At 37.0% G+C, this 26,165-nt stretch overlaps 1 protein-coding gene across 1 annotated transcript in view; it reads right to left on the bottom strand.

The window, feature by feature from the left end:
* The window catches only part of NRCAM (neuronal cell adhesion molecule), a 233,960-nt gene that overhangs the window by 129,252 nt on the left and 78,543 nt on the right, over positions 1 to 26,165 (bottom strand). Inside the window, exon 3 of the mRNA XM_023751014.1 lies at positions 3,007 to 3,080. The gene's annotated coding sequence lies outside the window, so the exon portion shown is untranslated. The remainder of the gene's footprint in view (positions 1 to 3,006; positions 3,081 to 26,165) is intronic.

Here is a 26,165-nt window from a genome sequence, read left to right as displayed (position 1 = left end):
TTAGAAATAATCCCATGTATATACCACAGGATAACTTAAGGTTTGGGGGAGTTAAGTTTGGGGGAGTCAAAAGTCATACACAAATTTTTGACTGTATGAGGGCTCAGGGCTTCTAACCTCTGCGTTGCTCAAGGGTCAACTATCATTACCATCCTCCTGAGATATATGCATAATTTTAAAAAGCTAGTACTAAGAGTCCAGGGGAAAGAACAACTTTCAAGTCATTAACCAAAAACAATCATTAAAGAACTCTAATAACTTGTCAGAGATTTCTTTTTATATAGCTTGCCAGAAAGGGCATGCTTTAAGGTACAGCATGGCCAAGATTCTTCTTCAGACTCATAGTTACAACCAGAACCAAACTTACACAAATGCAGCCAGACAAGAAAACAGTCATTATATGGAGTGATTTGGGGGTGTCCCTTCTCCTCGCTCTGGTTGCTACTGCAATTCCACCATTGCTCTCCTGCATTTTAATTCAAGGTTTTCAAGCCAGGTGGAAGGCAGATTTTCCTTGGAGAGAATTTACACATTAGCATTAATGATGAATGTGAACACAGTTTTTATATATAAACTGAAAACTGGAAGAGGTAGCACTTTCCAGAGAGAAGGATGTGGGGATAGGAGTGGGCGTTCACACACCACAGTTCTGGCTGCTCCCATCTTTCGGAGAACATAACACGCACACCAGTGAACGTGGGAAAGACCACTGAAAACAGGAGCTACAAAAAACTTTCTGATTCTAATGTCAGAGGCCGTATTCTTGAATAGCCTGGGGACTTCTGAATACAAGTGTGCTTTAGAAATTCGGGAAGTTTTAGGGAGTCTTTGTGAGGCCAGGGAAATAAATGGGGAAGACAACTCAGTATTTAGTTTCAACCCGATTAAATCATTTACAAAGATAAAATGAGATATTTCAGTGGCTTCAGTAGTGCATGACAACTAAAAATTCACTTCATTCATTTAACAAAAGACTGGCCAAAAAGATCAATGAGAAGAATGTAGAATTGAACCTTTTCACTATGACTTAGTCTAGAAGACAGAGACTTTAAGTCAAATAACTCTCCCACAATGAATAAAATAGAAAACAATAGAAACTGCCAGGTAAACTCCGTTAGAAACTAGCTGAGAGCATCCTCAAAAGTGGGACAGCACCCTTTATTGAGCCCCATCTCTGTCCCCATAAAAGGGCCGGATGTATTCCTTTCTGGTGGTCCCTTCCCTGGCCTTGTATTAATGTATTTTCTCCTTTTACTAGAAACAATCATTTACAGATAAGTTCCTGATCTTGCCATCTTTTTACCTCTCCTAGGTTCACACAATATACTGCTTACAGAAGAACCTGCAATAACTTACTGCTGATAGTATAGTAGTGTTTTATTGATAGGCCACTCTACTTAACATCATTACTACTAATCCCTAGTTCCTAACAACTGTGATTTGGTGAATACACTTTCATGTGTCTGTCAGATGGATGGGTCTTGCTATTATATTATGTTGCTTTACCTCACAAGTGTTCTTTATTTTATGAAGTATGGACACTTGTTGGAGGGGTATGTATAGATGTATCAAAACATTATAAAAGAAGACATTTTACATTAACTAAGGAAGCTTTCTATTAAAACAGCCATTTATACAGATTTTAAGGCTCTTTTGGTATTTGTCATACTCAATTCAGCAATTTTGTTAGTCTTCACTAATTTTCACTTCTCAAGAACTCTTCAAGCAAAACAAAATGTGTGTTATTTGATTTACAAAGTAGCGTTCTTAGTTCCCAGACTACCAATTTGGGGATTTCTGGTGGTATTTTGAAACAGCATAAGAACTAGTCATATAAAATCAGTTTCAATACAGCACAATGAAAGCAAGTTCAAATAAGGCATGAATCATTTCCTCTTAAATACAAAACAACATCCGAATGAATCAATTAAAGAATTCTCCAGGACAAGGGACATGTTTAGAATATTTTACTACCTCAAAATCTTGCATACAATCTTCTTTTCTTAATTAAAGTCCATGAGAGTTTATTTGCCAAATGAAACCTAGGAGGTATAGGACTAAGTGTCTGAACAATCATGCTCTCATAAAAATTTTAAGAAAAAGCCATTATTGGTTGAGATATGGTTCTCTGAACTGTGTTCCAGATCTCCAAGTAAGATATTTTTCATGAAGTTCAATACGATAATAATGGCCTTTCAGAAGGCATCATAGGCCTGCCAGAGTCCATTCTAAAGTTGATAATTCTAAGACTAAATAAATGAAAATGGAGCAGTGGGGGTGGGAAATGAGGGGGGTATTTACAAAGCAGAACACACATATCGAAGTAATATTTAAACTTTCCAAAAGGACTTTTGTATTACTCGGACTTCACTGTGAGACAAGAAAAATCACGTACAGATGATAAGTTCTTGGGAGATTTTTGATAAACGATTAAATCAAAAAGAAAACTCTTTTTCTTGTAAATGATTCCTTGTCATTTTAAATCTTTAATTCTTTCAGAAAATATTGTTTACTAGCAAGGCTTTTATTCTGCTGTCTATTTCCTGAAGTGTATGACTTGTAACTTAGTAAAACAAAGTTGTTTTACTATGAAAGGACACGAAGGGCTGGTTTTCTTCACTGTGTATTCTATGTATTTGGTCCATCCTTTTTGACAAGAAGCTTTTGCATATATACTCCTACTCTGTATTTTATTATACTCTCTGGATTAAAACGTATTAAATAAGGCAATAATATTTTATAATCACATCATTTTATGGTATAATTCCCTTCTTTTTAAAAAAAATTCCCTTCTTTTTTATTGATTTCAGAGAGGAAGGGAGAGGGAGAGAGAGCTAGAAACATCAATGATGAGAGATGTTTCAAACATCCTGCATGCCCCCTACTGGGGATCGAGCCCGCACCCAGGCATGTGCCCTTGACCGGAATCAAACAGGCTGACACTCTATCCACTGAGCCAAACCAGCCAGGGCATAATTCCCTTCTTTTAAGAAGATAAACTCCTACCTTTGAAGGTCTGAATACTTTGTTCTTCTTTTTAATACTTAAAACCAAATGTCTTCTTAGTATTGCTCTGTGGGCTGAAGAGTAGGGGGAAATGTTAATAAGCCATTTGTCATCAATCACAGCAAATTGTCAATACATTAATTCCAAGTGACTCCCTAATGGGAAAGACAATTATAGAGGGACCCTGGTAAGGGAATTAAGAATAGATTTGGCAAAACACTTCACTGCTGGTTTCAATCAAAAGTGACAGCAGAGAGGTAACTCAAACTGTGGTGGCTATCCTCTTAATGGATCTCATCCCAAAGAGTCACGTCTATTTTCTCTTTTCAGTTTAGGGGAATAGAGGTTTTCGTAATGCTTTATACAGTGTGGCTAAAATACTTTCTTGCTGTGGGCTGCTTGTTGTTATTATTATTACGATCATCATCATTATTTAAAATGTTCATTTAGTAGAACTGGAATTCTTTTGACTGTCTTTGAAAGGCCCCAAGTTTTCAATGAGGTTCCTAAGTAAATGATGGGAATAGACAAGAGAGGAGCAGCACACCTGGGCTAGGACAAAGGCTCAGCTATGGACAGCTCCAGAGCTTGGTCCTCTCCAACTCTCGTCTCCTCAGCCTAAATGTTTCCTTTGCAAATATTCCAGCTGAGAATGAGCCAGAAAAAGACAGCATGGAGTACAATCACAGCGGAGGGCATTAGGTTACACTAGTTGGTTTTTTAGACAACCAACTCAGTGACATCACGGTTTTCTAAAGGAGGATCTGTGGCTTTTTGGACGTTGGATTTTTGGAAACAGAAGTCATACTATCAACCTCTGAAAAATCCTTCAGAGACGAGAAACAAGTGTCAATTCAGGAACTCCTGGCTGCACTCAAATATTAAGACAACTATGAATCTCAAATGATTCCTTTAATAAAATAAAAGATCTGTAATCAGCTCAGATGTTTTAGTTTATGCATGTGTTATAGAGTATTTTCTGTATTAAACTGCAAAAAGGCTTATCTTAATTACATGTAAAACCAATCTTAATAAAGATGTTCATTGGGTTTGATGCAATGATATTTTATCAGAACAAAACGATAATGTTGTGAAGGTTAGTGACTCTTCCTTGGAATTAAAAGCCATTTTTAAAAGTTCCAACTTTAAAAAAAAACTCTCTGGCAGCATACAGGAAAGAGTCCACAAGGATTTGAAGCTATGTCCACAATAATAATGCAATTCCACAAACATACTGAACATTTACTATGTATCTGTCAATATATTAAACATGAATAAGAAAAAAAGAATAAAATGTAAATAAGATATGTTTCCTACCATAATGGATCTCAGTACAGATGCTAGTGGGAAAAACAGAACTACTATCAATCACCATAAAATGCACTATTTATAGAACATTATGGGGCCACAAAAGAAGGGGGCATCAAAGAAGGCTTTCTACAGGAGATAACAGAAGAGTTAGATCTTAAAGGTGGGTAGAAAGGGCAGGAGCAAAATAACGACAATGACAAAATGGGTGATGTCATTTAGTAAAGCAATGAAGCTACAGGCAGAGTGATGAAGGGAATATGGCAAAAAGGGGATGCTGCAGAGGTCACCTAGAACCGAGTGCAAAAGGCCTCTTGAGTACCTCCTAATTTATGAGTCTGGACTTGAACTTGATAGCAATGTAGACCTATTGAAGATTTTAGGTGAGATGAAAGAATACTTGTCAGTACTGTGAGTAACTGACTGAGGGTAGAGATTGGAAAGGGAGACTGTTTAGGGGGGGTGTTTCAGTTACCAACATACAAGATTATTGACTTCTAGGGGTAACAACTGCTTCCTCCCTAAGCCCACATTTGCTTCCTCCCCAAGAAGAATCAGGATACACAGATGGAACACTGATTTAGGGGTAAGAACACTGATTTGGCCATGACAGCTGATAGTACTGCACATTTTTTACTTTATCAGTGGAATCATTTTGTGATTTGCTGTTGTCCCAATATGTGAGTGCATCTCGTAGGTAGAATTTTATTAGGTCAGCAGGTGGCTGTGGTCTCATTTTTCTTCTTTCCACCTAGCCATCTCTCCATCTTCCCACCATCTCTCTCTTTAGGGCAACTCAGCTCTGTTTTGGGGCCTGCCCAGGACCTGAGGCAGGTAGATTAGCCCGGTGCCATACTTTACAGTCGAGAAACATTGCTCTGTGTCCTCTTTTCCTATTGCTGCATGTGGGCCTTGGATCCATCTTTCTCTTCATCTTGCAATGTTCATGTCTGACACTGGTTTGGGCTTAAGAGAATCAGAGCCTGCCTAATGGAGTAGTTTACATTCAGGTCATTCAAGCCAACCTCATTAGGGTAAAGAACTTGTCACCTCTTCTAGCCTATTGTAGAGCTCTGTTTTGGGACTCAAGACCAAGCCTCAGCTAATAATATATTTGTACTTCCTTTTGCCTTGTCAATATCAGCACTACAAGTATCTTATTTGGGGACCTCACAGGCAGAACAGAACATAAGCGTTCTTGTGTCTCCTGGCCAAAGCATACTACAATCCTTCATCTCCAGAAATTCATGGTAAGATGTATATACAACTCAAAGGGGTAGCCTATTCCTTCCTTTTTACAGTCCATCTAAAACAAATTTCTGTGTATGGCAAAATCAATAGAAACTTACAGAGTGCTTTAGTTTGCTGACCTAAGTCCTTTAGGGGAATCTTCACCCTAATTATTTGGCACCCTTCACTGTGAATGAAGAACCTACACCACATTGCTGTGGAGCAATTGCTGAAAATCTGTTTGACAGATGACCAGAGGCCACAGCTAAATATAGAGAAATGAACCAATCAAAAACACATGTCAATAAAAATACATTTACTGTAATTTTTACCTAGAAGAGATAAGAGATAATAGACTACTACTATGTCCCAGACCCTGTATACATATTGCAGGTGATGCACCAATTCTGTAATTATCCTATTGCTTCAACACAGAGGCAGAAACGGAAGCACTGAAAGGTTAAGTAAATGACCCTATATATCTGTAATACAATACTGCTTCTGTCTAAATATAAAACTTGCAGTTTTTTCATCTTTACCCTATGGCTTTTGAGAGAGGACATAATAAACTTGGAGTTGGGGTGCCACTGAGATTTAAGGGGAGGGCAGAAGTTGTCAGAAAGAGTGATCAGACTGAGAGAGAGGTATTGAGGAAGCCAAGAACTAAGAGGATCAGGAGGGGAGAAGGGTGGTCCACAGGGTGGACCTGCAGGAAGGACCCAAATGGGGAGACCTCAGCAGCTGTCAGTGGGAAGTCTCCGCAGCCTGAGCTGGCAACTATCACTACCTCCCCAGCAACTGTGATTTCCAGCTGTTAGTGACATCTAACTGCACTATCATTTCTATGCCCCTCAGCCAAGTATATATTTTTTTATTATTAATGTTTTACAAAAGCAGCAGGAATAGAAATACTACTAGGAATGGTGTGGAAGAAGATGTTTCTGAACATAAATTTTAAAGAAGAGTCAATGTGGTTCTTTTGATTAGTTTGAATAGTTTTTAGTATAATTCAGTTCAGCGCACCCCGCCCTGAGAAGAACACATGTAGTTTTGCAGAGGTATGGTTTCCCATAGGCATTATGTAGAAACATTATTTCATCCTTGCTATTATTGATAGGGCACTGCTTCAGTTTTAACCTCCCTGTGATGATTTAAACCCTCAAGCTTTACAAAGACCACCAGAAGACTATGTATTGATTGTATTGCCATGTCAGCAAGTATGCCAAACATTTCTAGGGAATGAATTTTTGTTACATTCATTACTCTTGCTTTGACAACTGTGTCAATGGGTTTTCATCACTCTAAAACACATTTAGATTGATGGAATAGAGTAATACATCATTGCTACGGGTTATTTTTCCAATAACAAAGTAACAGTTTACTTTTTTTTTTAACCAAAATATAATCAACTTATCCTAAATCAAAAGGTCAAGATGAGATCTGATGTAATTTAAAGTAGCCTTCAGAAAAGATGAGTAACATCTAGGTGAAAAATGTAAACCCAAAGGCCACAGTACACACGATGGACCAATTACAATGAAAGTAATTCAATGGCGCATAAGTATTACATAAAAATTCAATAATCCAAGAAAGTGAGTACTTGCCTTAGCCACTCATAGAAAAATAAAATATTGACCCTCCCTAATCTTTCCAAAGTAGATTGGACTATTGATGCACATGAAATTATTGCAGAAATTATTTTTGCTTTTATTTTTTTAAATGTGAGAATCCAAAACATTTAATACAACTGAAAATCTGTTATTGTAAAAACTAGTTGGTACAAATGATCATCAAGCAAAAACCCTCAATATCTCATTTGGTTTATACTCTCTGGAATAACTATGAGGATCTTAAACATATATATTCTTTGGTTCCTGTGAGGTTAATTTCTAAAAATTGGCCTTATTGATAATATAGAAAAGGACATATTACATTAAAATATCAAGCATCTGATCCCTCATACTTACTCTGTTTTCATCTGTGAGAAATATTTTCTATTTATGCTCTTTAAAAGTAAACATAGCTAAGAAATACTTTTTGGAATATCAATTTTGAAAACCTTACATGTAACAATATATTTATGCCCCTACACTATCACATATTTCTGTAAGCATGCAAAATTATTTTGTGCTTTTATCACTTTAAAATTATGGCAATTTACAAATTTACTTTTTAATCTTCGGTCTTAACAAAACTTCAGTAGTATCAAAATCATGGACTAACCCCGAAACACTTATTTTTTCTTAACTTCCTGCTTTTGACATGATCTTTTGATTGAATTTGGGGTCCATTCATACTTATTAACTGGAGAGAAAAGGATAAACAACCCTATTAAAATTGGCATTTGTCTTTGGTTTCTCTGGGGTATGTCTGTCGTCCAGCAGCTTAATTCAACTTGGCGTGGGAAACTGCTAAAATCATCTTGAAACCCAGTTCTCTCCATTTCAGCAGGCTACAGAACTAGTCCATTCCAAAAGGCATAGAGTACCGTCTGAAATAAAGCAGGTTCTCCAACTAGTACCTCAACCAGACAGTGCCCAGAGGGGCCAAACTCTACCACCCCCTGGCTGGCTGGTGTTCCAGGAACACAAGATCCTGACTTCTAGCCCCAATTTTAGCCTCTTGAAAGACTAATAAATTCTTTGGGACTTGGGACCAACTCCATGACCTCTTACATGTCAGGATAGGAGCAAGGCTGATGGGATCCATTCTGATGGGAAACTTGCAAGTAGAACATTAAGTGCATCCTGCTTCACCCTTCCAGGGAAAGGAAACCACTGAGCCCCTGGTGAACCAAATTAAACAGACTGAAAACTGACCACGTCCAGAAGCTTTGACTGCTTCAAGTGAATCATCATTTGCTACCTTGGAGACTGGTGGGCAACATCCAATAGTGGGCAAACTGCATTGATCTATGGCAGGTTGGACATATGCCATCTTACATCTGTCAGTGCACACCGTCACATACATTATTGTAACATTTCATGGTACATTATAATTGGCACATTTTTGTGGTTTTATCGGAGGAATTACTGTAAGTATACAGAGAAACCTAGAAGTCCAGTGTGTAGTCATAGTTAGCTGTCACATGTAGAGTCCTTGTGGGGAAGAGCCTGTCCAGGGTCTACACTTCTAGTTCCCCCTACATCTGGGTGAGACTGTGAGATGTAAGAGAGCTAATGTGTACCACTTCTTCCCCCAGATGCTCAAAAAGCAAGTATGTCTTTCCCACCCCTCTTATCTCTCCACTTCGGGCTGGGTGTCAATGCTCAGTGTGACCGGAAGTCCCAGGGCCTGGCCTCTGCCAGCATAGGTCCCTAGGGTGAGGAGCAGGGATCCTTCCCTTCACACAAATGATCTAGACCACTAGACTGTTCTAGGAACAGAACTCTAACCCAGTGAAGTTTCTATAATTTGGGGGTTTATTAGACTGGCTACCTCTGCCCTATCTAGTAGAGTCAGCATGTGATGAACATAATAGAAAGCTTAAATTGAATCTATTCTTCATTGGTCCTTTCTCTGTGTCTATAATCTAACAGAAACATATTTAATTTTAAAATATTAGTGTACTCAGAGCAGTAGAGCAAAAGTGATAAAAGGATATTAAATAAGTCTGATTAAAGATAATTAAAGTAACAGTGTTTATCTCTCCTAGGGAAGAAGAAGTTTAAAGAAGGCTACATTATCAGTAAATATATGAAGGTCCTAAGAATTTTTATAGCAGATAATGAGAAAATATTTTTCAACAATCATTAAAATAAACCAAACAAATAGAGAAGATTTGCATGATACAATATAAAATAGCACGGGACCTAGAACATGGGGAAGACTGAAAGTTTCTGAGAATCTGGTTCAGTAGGGGTAGGCAGGGCCTGGAAACCCACCCTACTAACAGACAGCCCAGGGGGTCTGATGCAGGTGGTCATGGGACCCACAGTGAGCAACAAGGTGAAGGACGCCTCTAGGGTAATGATGGTTAAACAGGGAATACACCACTTTGTGATGTTGTCAATTTCCTTCCGAGAAGAAAGCAAAATTGGGAAAGGTTTTCATCCACAGGGTGGAAAACACACTTTGTCAACAAACATTACAGAGCTCTGGGAATCTAGACAAGTAAGATATGATCCCAATCATTACGCAGCTCAAAGTCTTAGGAGAGATATACCACAAATGTATGAGAGAAAGAGAGAGAGAGAGAGAGAGAGAGAGAGAGAGAGAGAGAACTGGTGATGAAGAGAAGGAAGAAACAAAGATGACTTCTGGGTTTGAACTAGGGAGATGAGATCTCATGCCTGGGTGGGAAGATGTCCTGCAGCGTAGCCCCAGGTTCCCCAATCTCCCCTGGGTGTCCCTGTCCTGAAACACAGTCTCCAGATAATGTTGTTACCAACCAAGATACAGAATGAAACAGAGGAAGGGTAGGCACTCAACCTTATTCAAGAAGCAAAAGCAGTTCAACTTTACATATTTACATATTGAACTTCCATGTAAAGTGCTGGGGAAAAAGATTCTAGAGCAAACAAAAAAGTCTTATAAAATCAAATGGCTCTATGGGGACTTACTGTTTAATGGGTAGTTTCAGTCTGGGATAATGACAAATTTCTGGAGATGGATGCTGGTTATAGCCACATAACAATGTGAATGCACTTAATACAACTGAACTGCACACTTAATGGTTAAAATGATAATTCATGTGTTAAATATATTTTACCACAATAAAAAAAACGTGGCTATGAATGTTCTTCTAACTTTGTAAGTTAATGAATAATAGGATATTTGCAGGGGGGGAAAAGCAACTGACATCCTATACTATCCCATCAATACTTTCTATGCTTTTGAAAAGTCAGGAAAAATTAATTCACTCAACAAATATATAATGAGCAACTACTATGGCCCAGACATTGTTCTAGGCTCTGAAGGTACAGTAATGAACAGAATAAAAAAAAGTCCTGCCCTCATATAGCATTTATTTATTCATTCCCTCATATACTCAACAAATATTTTTTAAATGTCCATCACTTACCAATCTCTACGCTGGGCACCAGAAATACAACAGTGAAAAAATAACAATGAAAACCTTAGCAAACCAGACCCTTCTTTGCCTTCATGAAGATTATAGGTGACTGCAGGAGATAGATATTGACCAACTAATTACAGAAATTAATCTAAAATATCAACTTTGAAGTCATCAAAGCAGAGATGTGTGGAGCTCCCAGAGTGTGTGGTGATAGGAATTGGCTTAGTCAAGGAGGTTGGTCTTTCTAAATGATGACTGAGCTGAGATCTGATGAACGAGGTTGTGAAGGGAGAGTGTGGGCAGAGCAGAGGGGAAGGGAGAGTGGTCCTGATGAGGCTGAAGAAGCAGGTGGGGTTCTGGCCACAGAGCAAGCACCTCACAGATCTTTCAGTCTTTATTTATTCTAAGGGCAGTGGGACCCACTGACATACTTTAAGGAGGCTGGGGGGTGGGGGGGGAGTACAGGGAAGAGGGAATCACTTGATCAAAAATAATACTTTGCTGCTCTAACAATTTAAAAATGACCAACTGAAAATGAGGACAAGAACTACAAGTGAATTCCTATACAATTATAAAAGTAGGTGAAATTCTTTGAAGCTTTCAGATGAAAGATAGTTATTAACATATCAAAGAATTATCATGATCAAATAAGAAATTATAAACATCACTCCAATTTTTAATTCTCTAGAGTTTATCAAAACATAGAATCTATTTAAGTTCTATTATATAATCTACTAATGAAGCTGAATTTGATTAACAGTGAGATACCTGAATTTGTAAGCCTGGTAAATTAAGTTGCTCACACTTGATTAATACTGTTTAAAGTGGATACTTTGGGGGTGGGGGGAGGGAAACAAACAAACAGTGATACTATTTTATAAAAAAGTAAAGTGTATTAAACATCACAAAATATAATTACTTAAGCATCTTTCATTAACATAAAGTGATAATGGATTTGACTTGGGGTGGTGAATACACAGCACAATAAATAGATGATGTATTATAGAATTGTATAACTGAAACCTATATAATTTTATTTACCAATGTCACCCCAATAAATTCAAAAGCAAAGTAAAACTAAAACAAAACGTAAGGTGACAATGGGACATTTAACTAAACTTGCATCAATTTGATTAATATTTAAGAACTTGAACAAAGAATCCAACCCAGAGATAGTATTTCTTCCTTTAAAGTATGGTATCAATGCTAATATTTACTGTTGAACAGGAAAAAATTCAGCCTGGCATACCGCTGTATGCAAAGAGCAGATATATAAGGGAATAAGGAAACGCCACCTTTCATATATAATCAAGTTAGTCACATGCTCACTATTTTATTTTAAACAGATTTAAAAATTCAATAAGTAGGTGACAGATATTTCTGTGTTTCAAATTCTGGTAGGAAAGAGCAAACTTGATTTTTGTCCAAAGCTAATCTGACCAGACTATCTCTCAAAGTTCAGAAAAGTTGACCCACATAATTTGCAGAATTCACCTTTTCACCAAATACTATTGAGATCTGTGAATTTGCTGTTCTGCTTAAATTACCTTAAGAAGGCAATGCATATTGCCAGAAGAATGCTTCCAAGGATGTTTTAGCTATATTTTATTATAAACCACCAAAGCCTCCTTGATTTCATAGGTCCTGGGAATTAAAGCTCATTTGCAGAGGCCTCTACTACCATCACTTTTTGAAATTTAAGCTTCACAAAGATCTTAATTGTAAAGTTTAATATGAGTTGATTTAAAGCTAGCAATTTTATTGCTCTATCAATTTACACTTTGGTCTGAACAATTTAATATACTTTGGATACAAAACGTTTTTAAATTTTATGTGCAAAATTCTTCTGATTTTTAATGCAAAGTTTTAAAGGCCCAACTAAATCACACATTGTTACCAAAACTGTAGTTCATATCCCTAGCAGGTATTACAAATAATAAGTCAGATTGGAAAGAAAGGGATAAAGATGCAGTAAATCAGATTTAGGAGCAGTAAAGAAGAATGAATGCATTTCCCATAAAAGGAAGGGAGAAAAAATATTTTAAAAAATTAAAAATATAATTTGGTTGTACATTTGTTGTTGTTGGCACTAAACGAATCTCACTACAAAGATAAAAGAGGTTTGAAAAACTTTCAAACATTTGGATAAAGATTAGACATTTCTTTTTTTTACTATTAGTTTTCAAAGTTGGCAAATCTCTTCAGATGCTCTAGTTTGCTACAGACATGAACTCACAAGTAGTCCTCTCACTTTTATTTTCCCTCACAACTTCCTGATTAGTTTGCATGTTCACTGAACTGAATTTGAGGTCTTTTCATAATACTCTGGAAGGAAAAAGAAATGAACCACCACAGAAACAAAATAAAATGGGTTCCAAATACAACTCTAATGTAGCTTAAGTAATGTCGATCCTGTGTTTCCCATGATATTGATTGGCACCTGGGACCTCCTAATGAGGATTTTGCCTCCATTTCTTGGTTATCTATGCAAGCACGGATTGTCAATTTTAGTTACACTGGGTTTTTTGAACCAAGGGGAACTTTATTAACTTAAAAAAATAAAAGCACAGGAATTCAAACAGGACTTTAAATTTTGCCCTGGGAAGATCCCCAATCATACCTAAGCCTACCATTACAAGTTTCTCTGTAGTAGTGTCTGGGCTGAGAGGTCTATTCCTGGTCAATACCATAATGGCTTTGGGAGTCTCAAATCTCCCTGTTCTCTAGATCTGTCTCCCAACTAGAGAATTTGAAACCCTGGTCTTATAGAAATCTGAAATACTATTAGTTCCAGGTCACTAACTAAAGTTAAGTTCGAATATGAAGCTGTCCGTTTAAAAAGAGGTCATCTTTAATGCAACCTGACCTGTATTAAACTAGCCATTATTTCTAAATAAAGCAGTTAAATTATGAATTCAATAGCTTACCAGGTGACATTCAGTAAATTACTTCCCCTCTGAGTACAAAATGGGGTTAATAATCCCGACCTATCTCTCAAGGTCTCTGGAGACAATTCGCTTAGGAATTGTCTAAGTGCTGTATAAATGTTGCTGGTGTTATGAGAGATTGGTTTTATTGTCATCAGAATGCCACCATCATAAAAAAGAATTCAGAGGTTTAGTCGGAGGTGAATTAACAAAGCAAGATCTATGCAAATACAAGTGCCCTCTGACCTTGGATCACTGAGCTTGACAAACTGCACAGATCAGAATGTAAATGAAGTTTGCATTTTCAGAGACAGAATTCCTTTGCTTTGAAAATCATTACTTTGGAAGCAAAACAACCATTTGCGATGTCCACCACTTTTCTTCTTCTTCGTTATTCGCATTGATACTCCCAGCATCATTTGCATTAAAGCATGACATTGGAGAATCCAAGGCCTTTCTTTCTGAATCAACTCTCTGGCTTACCCAGGAAACATGCCTATCAGTAGACATGGGCTGCGTAGGCAGTTTACTTCTTTCATTTTAAGTTTTGTTTTTTTTTAAATTGTGTGATCCCAAGACTTTCATTACTTTTAGAGAATATAAATTCTCTTCCTCGGTTAAATTTCCATGATTCATACATGTATTTGACAAATAGTTACTACTGAGGACCTAGTCCTAGTAGGTGCCAGGCACTGTCCTAGGTGCTGGAGACAGCAGTAATAAAGAAGGCAGGAAGTCCTGCTCTCCCATGGCTTACTATATTCTAGTGGGGTGGAAACAAATAGTAAGCAAAACAAGTAAGCAAGTAAATATAATATGTTAGAATGAAAAAATAAGGCATGGTGAGAGGATGAGAGTGCAAAGATAGGGAAAGGCTACAATTTTAGATATGGTGGTCAGTGATAAACCTCCTGGAAAAGGTGTGCCTTGAGGAAAGATGTGAGGGACTTGAGGGTGAGAGCCATTGGGAAAGAGCTTTGCAGGAAAGGTGAGGGTTCCAGGCAGTTTGAACAACTCTACTGAGATAGGCTGAAGGGGAGTACGCTGAGACAGGAGGGCCACATAGAAGGCTATTACAACAGTTCAGAGCAGATATTTGTGGCTTGATCCATGAGGGTGGCACATTAGGCTTTTAATTATTAATCACACCCTTCTTCATCTAGCTGTGGTTTCTTACTTGGATTACTTCTCAGCAGGTATTTTTTCTTTAACACCTTCCCTTCCGTTCCCTCCTGTCAATAGTAATATTTTTCCTCTAATCAGACCATCTTAGAAAGGATCAGAACATGCCACATCTGGATGTAGTCAAATCAGCAAGTAAACTACTGTTAAAAGATGAATGGAGGCATATTACACAATTGTAAGAGTTTATTTGAGGAAAACTCTATTTGAATCAGACAGCATCCAATCTAGCAAAGGAACTCTGAGGAGCTGTATAAAATGAAATACTTTTATAGGCAGAAGGAAGTTGGGAACAAGGCAAAAAAGCCAGCTGGTTATTAGATTACTTTCTTTTAGGGGATGGCAGGAGTCTATCAGGCAGATTACCTAACTACTGCTGATAAAGCGATTCCTGATTGACTGGTTTAAGATTCCATTTCTAGAAGAACTGACACTGTAAGTTAAGTCTTATTAACATAAGTGACTCCATTTGGGGTCTGTTGTCCTGTTTTGAACACTGCTCTCCAAAAGCACAAGTGACTTGATAGGTTCTATCGAAGTTCTCAGTAAAGACACCTGCCACTCTTCAACTGGCACTGCACCACAGCACAGACTGTGGAGTGAAAGCTCCCCCCTGAAGTGGGGGTGGGTGGGGTGAGGAGCGATTGCATTGGGTACAGAAGTCCGGGATGAGGCCAACAGCTTCGATTTTCAGGAACCTCTACAAATCTGCTTGCATGTTGAGTCCCACTAGGAATGCATAAAAACAGTTTTTGAAGCAAACTATTATCCTGTTTTTCTATGCTCTTATGTCCATATAAACCAAAGAAAGGCTTACTGCCTTTTAAGTGTATGTAACACTTAGTACTTTAAAAAATATCTCTAGCCAGGACCACTTTCATTAGACACCAGGAACCAGGCAAGCCTAAGCGTTGAGCCCTGATTCCCACAAAACAATAAGGGCAGACATTCCCTTCACAAACAGAAAGGAGGTGGCTACATTGGAGCTCAGTTCCATTGTACGCTAGGAAGGAAGTGACAGTGGCTACTACCCTGGTGCAAAAAGGAGGAAAATACGTTCGTCTTTATAGCCAACCCAGAGGAAAAGTTCTTAGCAACTTCAGGACCAACGGTGAAGGAAGGGTGTGCAAGCAGAGAGCTCTTGGAATACCGTGGCAGCTCCTCTAGGTAGCTGGGGGTACTCTTACTTTTTAACTGGGTCTCTTTTTTTTTGCAGAATAAACAGGAATGAGACCTTCCATTCTATAAATGATTTTGGCTAGCACATGCATAGAGAGATATCTGGAAGGACACACAAGAGACTGATAATAGTATTTACTTTTAGGGAAGACTCAAGGGGGAAATTTATGTATCATTTCAGAGCTGAATGTACTATCCACATCTTCAGATCATTAGAATGTTTTTATTATCACTCACAGATATCTGGATGATATTAATTATGGGCCATTTTATAAAAATATGTTTTTATTGATTTCAGAGAGAGGAAGGGAGAGGGAGAGAGAAATAAAAACATCAGTGATAAGATAGAGTCATTGATTGGCTTCCTCCTTTATGCCCCCCTACTAGCCCACAATCTGTGAATCGAACCGTGACCTCCCAGTTTATGAGTTTACGCTCAACCACTGAGCTACACTGGCTGGGCAAATTATGGACCATTTTAAATTCTTTTTATAGTCTTCAATCATAAAAAAAAAAACAACACTAAATGTTCATGTAAAATTAGCTAACCACATAATATGTATAAAAATCTACATGTAAACATATACAATGGTTTTTGACGAGGCATTCAAAGTTAATACAAAAAGACACATCTGATTACTCTTCTACGTTTCTAGTGCTCACAGACCTCACAGGTAACAGGATTAACAGATCAGGCCAGTACCAAAGACAACTGTAGATGAAGACTTCCCAATCATCAGAATATTCTGAACATTGAAAAACTTCATTTGTACTGACAACATGGTGGCAAGTATTTCAATTGGGGCCAAGACTTGAAAAGTATTTCAGTTTTCCTCTGAATTTCAGAGTGAGGCTATAAGACAAATTAGTATCCATAATGAGATTTCCTGAGAAAAAAATGAAAGAAACCATGAAAACCAGAGTGCAGTCAGGAAAGTCAGAGAGAAGTGGGTTGACAAAGTTGTAGAGTTAGACCATCAGAGCACAGTTATCAGAGCACAGTTATTTAAAGAGTAAGGAAATTCAGGATGAAAAGAAAGCACACCTGGCAAGTGAATGCAACTTGAAATGTAATTCAGGTAAACAAGAGACCTGGGGCCATGTCATATAAAGATGTGTCATATAAAGGGAAATTTATAGATTTGATAGTGTATTTTCTGGGAATGGAATGTGCCCTTGGAGTCACGAAGCATGGCCAATTTCGCAAAACAGGAGACAAGGGAAAGAAGCGCCGGAGGGATGGAGACTTGTTTAGATGAGAGAAAAGGAAGCATGGACCTCATGAATCACGTTGCCCGTATCCCACAATTCTTTAAACATCTCTCAGCTGCTTTAGTGTCTTTTCTCCCTTTTCTCTCACTCTCTTGATTACTCCAATTTCCAGCCAAGGCTTTGATTTTATTTTTAATCCACCTAACGCCAGCTGTTGCCAGAGCCTTCCTATTACAGGGCTTAGTTCAAACAGCCTGATCTTTAAAGCAAACAGCCAGTACGGGGGGCCAACACGGTGTTTTGGAAAGAGCACGGGCCAGAATGCCTGAGTCAGAATTCAGCTCTGCTTGGGGTGCAGCTCCGAATCTTCCTGAATCTCACTTTTCTCATCCTGAAGACGGGAATAAGGAGACCTGCCCTTTCTGCAGAAGATAGTTAAGAGGATCAAACTAGATAATGCATACTGAAAAGCACTATATACAAATGTAAGCTAATTTTACAGTGATTTTAATGCTATTTTACTATTGTCAGCGGAAAATATGAACAGAAAGAGAAAAGAGCAGAATGTCTTCTATACACTTGCTCTATTGTCCAGCTGTAAAAATTCAGATAATGGAGATTGTTAGGGGTGTTTTCAAAGATGCAGAACTTTGTTGCATTACTATAATTATACGATGTTTTATTTCATGATTCGAAAAACTGAGATAGTGCATATAATCTTACAGGTGATCTTTGAAGATACTTCATGAGCTAAAGCTAACAAATCCAATTACAGCATTTATAAAAAAAAAACCTGCCCCTAATCTTTTTCTCATCCTCTTGATCACTGAATTCTCTGGAACACAGGAAAATTAACACAGGAAACTGAGGGGAAACTCTCAAACTAGTGCAGAAAGAATTACAATATAATTCTTTTTTTAAATTAAAAAGACAAATGGGTGAAGCTTGGGCACGAAGGTACCGCATTGTAATAATAAAAACAAACAAACAGGAATGCAGCAGATAAGGGAGAATAAGTCTGGCTGGGAAATTGTCTTCAAGTAATATAAAAAATGGCCCATGATAACACTAAGAACAAATATGTATACACAGAGTGACAAAATACATTGCAATTACATGTTAACAAACCCTGTTGGAGTGCCCTTCTAGCAAACACAAACCTGCTAGCATTTATTTTTCTTCACACCGTGTTTTTATTTTATTAGTAAAATACTTGAAACTAAATCTGTTATTGCCTTGCCAAGTTCTTCTTTTAAGTGTTTAACAAGCTCTGTGAGAGATACTGACCTTTTATTCCAACTCCACTAACTAGATCAGCATGCTAAATAAAAACAAATCAATGAACAGAGAACATGTTTCAAGCAAGCCTTTACAGTGGGAATACACCTCTGATTTTGGCTTCAGTTTTAAACAAATCATTAAAATGATACCTGAGAGTGGGAACAAAAATCAATCAGTCCCAGTTAGGAGTCAAACATCACTTCCCTCTGCACAGAAACAAGCACAGATATTACCTTACAAACGAAGTTATCTTACTGCCTCCCGCTCCCTCCAGTTGCAAGAGAAAAATCTTAAACGAAGTGCCCATCCCGGCACATTTCTGCAGATAAAACGCTGGCAACTGAACCTGCTGTAGCCTGACCATGTGCAGGGAAATGTTCAAGTCCTCTGGCAGCCAATCCAGAGCTCGTCAGACCTCTGGGGCCTCCCAGGGCGATCAGCCTGGCTTTGTGGCAATACAATGGGGGTTAAACATTTCCTCGTCTCCATTCAGAAGCTAGAAAAATCTGCTTAGTTGCTCAAAATTATTTAGCAAAATACACATAGGCTCTGGTTTGGTAATATCATTGTTTTAAGAAAGAAACCACCTTATTTTCGCCTCTAGAGGGAAAATGTAAAGCATTATATAATTTCCCCCTTTTTTTTTAAACCTAGTATTAAATCAAAATAGCATTTTAGAATTCCTATCTGGTCATGTGTAAAGATTTTTTTTTCTTTACAGGACACAGTAACTGCTTGAGACGGAATTGTTTATTTCAGCATCAGGACTTACTTCCCATACACATCTACTTGCCATCCATATAACTCACAACAATAATTTCTACCTTTGTCCTTCCATGGTAGCCTAGAGACTCTATTTGCTTTAATTAATGAATGTGATATCTTATTAAATAAATATTATAACTTCTTATTTCTCTCTTTTCTCCTACCTATTTATTTCTCAATTTCATTCCTCCTTTAGGCTTCTCTAGTCTCTATTGTATTTACCTATCAAACTGTAAAAAATGTTAAATGTTGATTATTATTCTTCTTGTAAGTCATATATTACTGATATACAAGTACACAAATAAAAATAATAGTGAACAAGTATTTTCATTAGAGTCCTATATATACATCAGAATTATATTTCATGTTAAAAAGACCTAAAGAAAGTAATATTGACAGAGCCATGAATCCTTAAGCCACCTGTTTTTGCTTGAGTTTCTAATGATTATTTTCCAAGCTTTAAGGTTTTCTGGAAAAACTTTGAGAAAAAGCAGGTTTAAAAGTCATTCACGGGCCATGAAAGTGTCCATTTACTATATTTTCAATTACAGTTATTCATTTCCTAAGAACAAATCTAAAAATCTGTTCCCCGTTGACTATAGCGATTGTCATGAACAATGGGTGGATATATTTCTTTGAAGCTCTTTTCAGCACTTCTAAAGACCTGCTTAGAATAATGCTTTTCGTCACAAAAGCACAACCAAAATGTAACACAATCTCCTTCAAAGCATATTGTCAGGGGGATCAACAACAACCACAGCCACATGACCTCTAAAGCCCAACCCAGTAGAGACATCAGGATCCTCACTGGGTCCTACCTCTGTACAGCTGTTCCCATGCTCACCATATTCAAATTAGCTTTACATTAGCTGACAAAAACTTGAAAATCATAAAATAATTTTCTGATTTTTTTACTTAAGAAAATATATACATATGGGGGAAAGCCTTGAAAGATATTTCCTCCTGGCATATCTGCTGCTCTATGTATGTGTTATTAGTGGTGCCAGCTGATAGGGAACCCAAATAATCAGCTGCCCAAGTCACCAATATGCCACACTCTGGTGGTCCCAGAAGCTGGTTGGAGAGTAGGATTTCTACCTTGTTACCCCTTTTGGTATTTTCCAACCATTTCTTGGGAGTGAGTTTTATAAATTTAAACATTCCCATTGGAAAGTAGAATGTGGCTATGCTTTTCTGTTAATATGTTAACATAACCTTATCTTTTCCCAGTTAGCTATTCCCACAAGTATCAGAAAGGCTCATGCAGGAATGGGAAAGAAGGCTGCATTTTAAAGAACAGGGTAAGGACTACTTCAAATGGTGCTTTAAACTGTGATTGTGCTCTGAACAGCAAGGGCTGAACGGAGGAGAGCCGTGTCTGATTATGCAGCCTGCCTGACCGAGCCTAATCAGAATTATTTCAGCACACTGCTTCACTGCGGCCACAGGCCCATTAACCGCTAAACGCTTCTGCAGGCCCATTTCTTGCTCTGTCTCCCACTGTGACCTGTTACTTTTCAACAGTAGTTACTCAGTGGTAACTACTCAAAACATTTTCTGACAAACAGAGGTGCTGGGTTTCCTAGGCTTCTCAAAATCCATAATAAAATCTGTCATTTTATGACAAGAATGGGCATTGTCCACTTTAAAGCAGTGCCACTGGGACTGCCCTGCAGAAGAGGGCCCTTTGAAGTAATTCTTTCACCTCGCAATATATTTTGATGAAGAAAAGTTGAAGTTGACAGCTATTACTCCTTCCACAAAAGCGGCTTTGTCTTCAAAAATTTAATTTTGGATATTTCATTTAAACTCCTCTGACTATTAACTCATCATTCTGCTTAACACATCCTTCTCAAATAGGTAGTTCCATGTTGGGGACCAGGTGAGGCAACATATGGCACCAAAATGTATCTTCCTTTTGTTTCCCATATGCAGTCTTTCAGACTGCACAGACTTATCCATGTCTGACGTGTAACTGATTTTCTACATGCTATGACCTGGTACCCACCTTAATTTAAATACATAATAAAATCAAATGTGCTCTTTTAACAGACACAATGCTTCATTTAAATCTAGAATTATGAAAATAGACTTTTATTAAAATAGATACAACCGGAAATTTTCAGTTTTAAAAAAGTTACTTTCTCTCCAAATTGTATAGTTCTAAATACCATAATGCATGCATAGAATATTCAACCTCTGTGCCTCAGGTTCCTCATCTGTAAAATGAGGGTAATACAGTACCATCATCATAAAGTTGCTAGGAGGATTAAATTAGTTATATTTGTAAATGACTTAGAACAGTTCCTGGCACAGAGTAGATGCTACATATTTATATTAAATAAATAAAAATAAATACCATCTATGAATTAGAAAATGAGCAATGATTCTTTCAGGCATTCTTCTAGAATGGAAGAATTCTACCCTGAACTATTAATTTACCTTCATGATCTTTATTTTTGTCATTAGTTAACAGGCTTTTATATTTGCCCAAGTTCACATTCATTGTCAATTTTCTGCAACATTTTTAAAGTATTCCCAGTGCAGAAATGATGAATGCTTTTCTTTTGAATTCCCTTACAGGAAGAAAAAAGGATGCCAATTAGCTGGTTGCATGTGAGATAAAACATTTTGCTAAAGTACCTCTGAACTGAGTGGGAAAAAGGAATTAATTAGTGAAATGCTATGCTACCCACAAGTTCACGGGCATTAATGGGCATGTTTCTCAAAGATGCAGATCTGCATGGTAGAGACATGGTAAGTGCCAGGGCATTTGGTGAAAGTGTCACAAGAGCCATCTGTTTCTGCAAACAGTACAGAGACCCAGGAACCCCACAGATTATATGATGGCACAGAAGACTGACATCCTATTGTTTTTTCACAATTTACTGATAGGCAAAGTGCCGAGATTCTAAAGGCATTGTGATGCTGAGTTAAGGAGGGAGATGAGAGAAAATGTTAAGTTTAATTTCTCCCTAAGAAATGAAATACTAAGCAATATGATTTTAATTAAATAAATTTAAATTTAATGTAATTTCTCCCTAATAAGAAAAGCAAGAAGATATTTTTTAAGGTAAAGTTGAGTTTGGAAGGGAGGGATTGGTCGAGAACTATTGCAATATCTCAGATTTTTTTGTACCCCTCAGAATTTTCACTTCTCAAAGAGTGATATCACCTCCACCGAAAATGCATATGTTAGATGTTTGAAAAGCATTTATATTCCCTCATTGTGGACTATAAAATTTTATATTTACCTTTATAATGGAGCTTATTATTTGTTCTTCATCTATGTTTTTAGGTTTGTCTACTTGATCTGTTATTTTTCTAGTAGATGTAAGCTAAAATCCTCTACTATGATGGTTCACAAATCTTTCAGATTTTGTTTATATAATTTAAAGATGGTTGCTAACGCCATAGAAAATTGCAGTCATTATACCTTTCTGGTAGATCATATCTTTTAAAAATAAAATATGAATTATCTCTGCCCCCTCAAAAAAAGAATTGGTACACTTTTAAATATTTCAAGAGAACAGCAGAGATTTATTTTCTTTCTGAATCTATGCACCATCAAAACATTAATTTTCAGCTCCTTTTCTTTTTCTCAATCGCCATATCCCTCTCACTTCTCCTGGCCCACCTTATTTAGAGTATATATATTTATTTAGAATGGTTTGTAAAAAAAATATATATATTTTTAAATATAATAAATATATATTTATTTTTTAAAAAGAATTCTGGTATTATTACAATTAAGAATGATTCTGTAAGAAAATAATTTTTCAAATAAAAGTGATCAAAACACTGCACATCCTTAATAAGAATACTAAAATGGACCAGAATTTCTTGAACACTATATCTTTGTAACACTTTATATAGAGTTCCTTTATGGTAATTCATGTATACATTAATATATTACACAATATGCACTAGATTTAAAACATATCTAACTGCATTGCATTTAAAATCTTAGAATTATCTTTATATACATGAAAATGTATCAGACAATTTAAAGACTAGAACAGCGATAAGGTAGTCCAACAAGGGGTAGGACTGAGGAGAGTAAAGAAGGAGGTTGTAAGGAATAGAAAATATGAAATGGCCATTTGATAGGTCAAAAAAGGTCAAGTATCAATAATTTCATATGATTCAACCTAACTACTTGCCTGGGACTTCCCATCTCCAGTAATATCCAAATTATTTAACAAAATTACAGCCCAGGTTCCCAGAGCAAATAATTCCCATTGCTTTTATAGGTGTAAAACAAGATTTATAGCCATTTTCTGGAAGTTCAGTTGATGTAATCAATGACCTCGAACAACCAAGACATTGCTGAAGTGTGACTGAGCGGTGAAGTAATTTTTCCTACCTCTTTTTAATTATACACTTACACACACACACACACACACACACACACACACACACACCTTTTCTAGAATTAATCTTCCCTGAATATATCTCTGTATAAGAATATAATACATTTAAGTTCATTTTTTCAAAATGACTTTACTTGTGACATCTGAAATCTTATTTGAATAATACAAAAGCAATTCATTCATAAAAATAAAATAAAAATAGGTTCGACAATTCTACTTTAACAAAATTCACCAAAATCACCCAAGCTGGAAGAGATCTTTTTAATCACACATTTTCAAATCTTTTCTGAATTGTAAAATCTACCACCTGCTCTTAGAAAAATTCTCAATGAATGGATTCTCTTTCATTTCTCAATTGTTACAAGGATGTTTGTGGGACACATTACAAATCAGGCTCCCTTAGATTTATTTTAGTAGTCCAAGCAATAGATGAGTCATGAATGACTTAAAGGATGTATTGAAAGTATGAAATGCTAACTCAAGAAAATTCAGAAACCCCTAAACACATACAATAGGAAGTTCAAGAATCCAGGTTAAGAGTCCCTAAAAGATCAATGCAACTCTTTTAACTGAGTTTGCCTTTTCTGTCACAATTCATTCTACTCATCTTTTTTTTTCTTAGACAACACTACAGGAAACAATAAAATTCTTCAATATCCTCCATCTCCAGTGTATCAGAGTTTCCTTACAGTTCTTGTCTGAATGTGTATGTGTGTATGATTTTAACACAGTTGCAATCTTGTCACCGCCTCACATATCCATTAGCATGAATAATTAGTTCTTGGCTGTATGCCTTTTCTTGCATGTTGTTACTTCCTGTTCTTCTGTACCTCCTGTCTTTCCTTTAATATCTTTCAATCATTCCCTCACTTCCACCAATTCAGATGTCAATATATTTCTTTTTTCCTAAAGCTTACTTCTTCCTCAGTTATTATGTCATCTTTCCATTTCTTTTTCGGCTCATTTATTCTATGCATTCACAGAGGGACCTAGTGGTTAAGAACTTTGGGGGCAGACAGTCCTGGGTTCAAACTCTGGCTTTGTCCCTTTACCAGTTTGTAACCTTAGGCCATTTTGCCTCTTCAAATTTCATTTTTTTCCATGTGTCAGTGGCCCTAATAGTAACCTACCTCACCAAGGCTCAAGGAAAAAACCTTCCAATATATGCAAAACATCATCTTATTTATTTATAAATGCTTAATGTTAATTAACTTTTATCAATCTGCATGTTTTATGAATTCTTTATTTTAAAATTTTGTCATTTTTCCCAATCACTCTTATTTTCCAACTATTTATCATACAATTCCTCCCTACCTTTTCTTCCCTTTCTTCATTATTAGTTGAATTGAAAATGGAAATAAGTAATTAATTAGTAAAGAAAAACTGTAATGAAATTATTAACAGAATAGAATAATTGGAAGCAATTTTATTTTCCTATATCTTCTTTATCCAGGGCTTTCCATTACCTTTTTTCTTTCCAAGTTCATGGCATACCTTCTATTTCATATGTGTGTTTGCTTGTGTGTGTGTATGTATATATATGTGTATATATGTATGTATATACACATGTGTGTATATACATACATATATGTGTGTATATATAGTCATTACTGCAAAGCTTACACACTTCTTTAACTCCTTTTATTCATAACCATATTCCCAAATATAATGTGTTTATAGTTGGCATTTCTAAAACTCACTACTGTACGAAGCCATCCTTTTTATGGTATTAAAATATCCATAGAGGAAACAGGAAAATGACAAGATGTGTGCCCATCTCTGGGAAAGGATAGGGGAGGTCCTCCTAGATTAAAAGAATAGGAGCAAAGGTGAGGAAGGGACAGAAAGACTAGATCTGGCCTGACCCGGAAAGAGCTCATTGATATGGGGCTTTGTCGCTGGCGAAAGACATGATCATATCACAGTCCCGCCTGAGGCGAGAAACCTGACGCAGAGGCATGACCCACCGGGCAGCTTGCGCCTATGACTGACTCACACACCTGAAAGAGGGTTTGCTAGCAAAAGCCACCCTCCCCACTGGATTTCGTTCAATGATTTAAAAATATATATAAAACGGTATGTAGTAATTAAGGAATAATAAAATGGGAGCCCTTGATCTATTTAATATTATATGTAAGATGAGGAAGGAGCAATGGGGAAATTTGACAACAGTGATGTAATAAAAGATGGCATGTGCTGAGTCTGTCTACCACTGTTTTAGGCATAAGTACCCCTAGTAACTAATTTAACCCTCACAGTAATATGATGATGTGTTTCCAGTGACAGCTGCCATTTTACAGAAGATATCTAGATGGTCAAAGAGGTTACATACCCGGCCTAAGCCACACAGCAAGAAAACTGTGGAGCTGGAATTTGTTAGTGTACAAACCTTAGTGTAAGTGGCTCGTGTGCATTTCCTCAGACCTCAGGTATCACATCAGAATGTGTATTGAACTTCGAAATGACCAAGCCATTCAAATCATGACTCACAACTGGCTCTACGAAATGGTAAATGCTTCTGCCACTGATGATGTATTTTCCTTCACCAGACAGATAGGACCCCACCCCCCTTTTTCCCTGATAACATTTTTTTAAAAGAGACAAGGGAGTGGACACTTCCACTTTCAATTCCTCACCTAGCTGATTCTGGTTCACGCCCTGTGAATCTGTTCTGTCAACTGCTTC

The sequence above is a fragment of the Myotis lucifugus genome, unplaced genomic scaffold (assembly GCF_000147115.1).
Source record: "Myotis lucifugus unplaced genomic scaffold, Myoluc2.0 scaffold_18, whole genome shotgun sequence".
In the NCBI taxonomy this organism is placed as follows: domain Eukaryota; kingdom Metazoa; phylum Chordata; class Mammalia; order Chiroptera; family Vespertilionidae; genus Myotis; species Myotis lucifugus.
The sequence above is the reverse complement of the archived record's forward strand: the minus strand, read 5'-3'. Positions and strand labels throughout refer to the sequence as shown.